This window comes from Hippocampus comes, unplaced genomic scaffold (assembly GCF_001891065.2).
Source record: "Hippocampus comes isolate QL1 unplaced genomic scaffold, H_comes_QL1_v1.1 scaffold378, whole genome shotgun sequence".
Classification (NCBI taxonomy): Eukaryota; Metazoa; Chordata; class Actinopteri; order Syngnathiformes; family Syngnathidae; genus Hippocampus; species Hippocampus comes.
This window is the reverse complement of record NW_017806061.1, coordinates 89,901-90,350: the sequence shown is the minus strand read 5'-3', so window position 1 is coordinate 90,350 and position 450 is coordinate 89,901. Positions and strand designations below refer to the sequence as shown.

At 60.7% G+C, this 450-nt stretch overlaps 1 protein-coding gene across 3 annotated transcripts in view; it reads right to left on the bottom strand.

Annotated features, from left to right (window-relative positions):
• The window catches only part of LOC109529775 (plakophilin-3-like), a 34,013-nt gene that overhangs the window by 1,462 nt on the left and 32,101 nt on the right, over nucleotides 1-450 (bottom strand). The window lies entirely within an intron of this gene.

Here is a 450-nt window from a genome sequence, read left to right as displayed (position 1 = left end):
ACAAAAGACGAGCGACGACCTGCGACGGCGGCGCAGAGCGCAAAGCGGATCGACCTGCCGACCGGCACCACTGAGACAACGCGCACAGGGGGTGTGTGTGTGTGGGGGGGGGGCCTCAGGGCAACAGCAGCGCGCGTTCCTGCGTGCGCGCGCGCCGCTGTTGCCGCGAGGGGTCGTCGCCGCGGCAACCAGATGTCCACAGCGCTCTTGTTCTCTCACAAAGCTTCATTCTGGAGAATTCCTCCTAAATCACGGCTACGACTTTTGCAGACAACGCCAGAGCCTTTGACGGCGCCCAACCCCCCCCCCCCACCTCCTCACGTGCTGCGTAGCCCCCCTTTCGATGCTGACTTTTTGCGCTTCAAACGCTCGTTTGAAACTTTCAACCGTGGCTTGTAAGCCTTCACCAAGACTCCCAATCTGCATTTCAAACCCGAGTCGTGTTTTGCA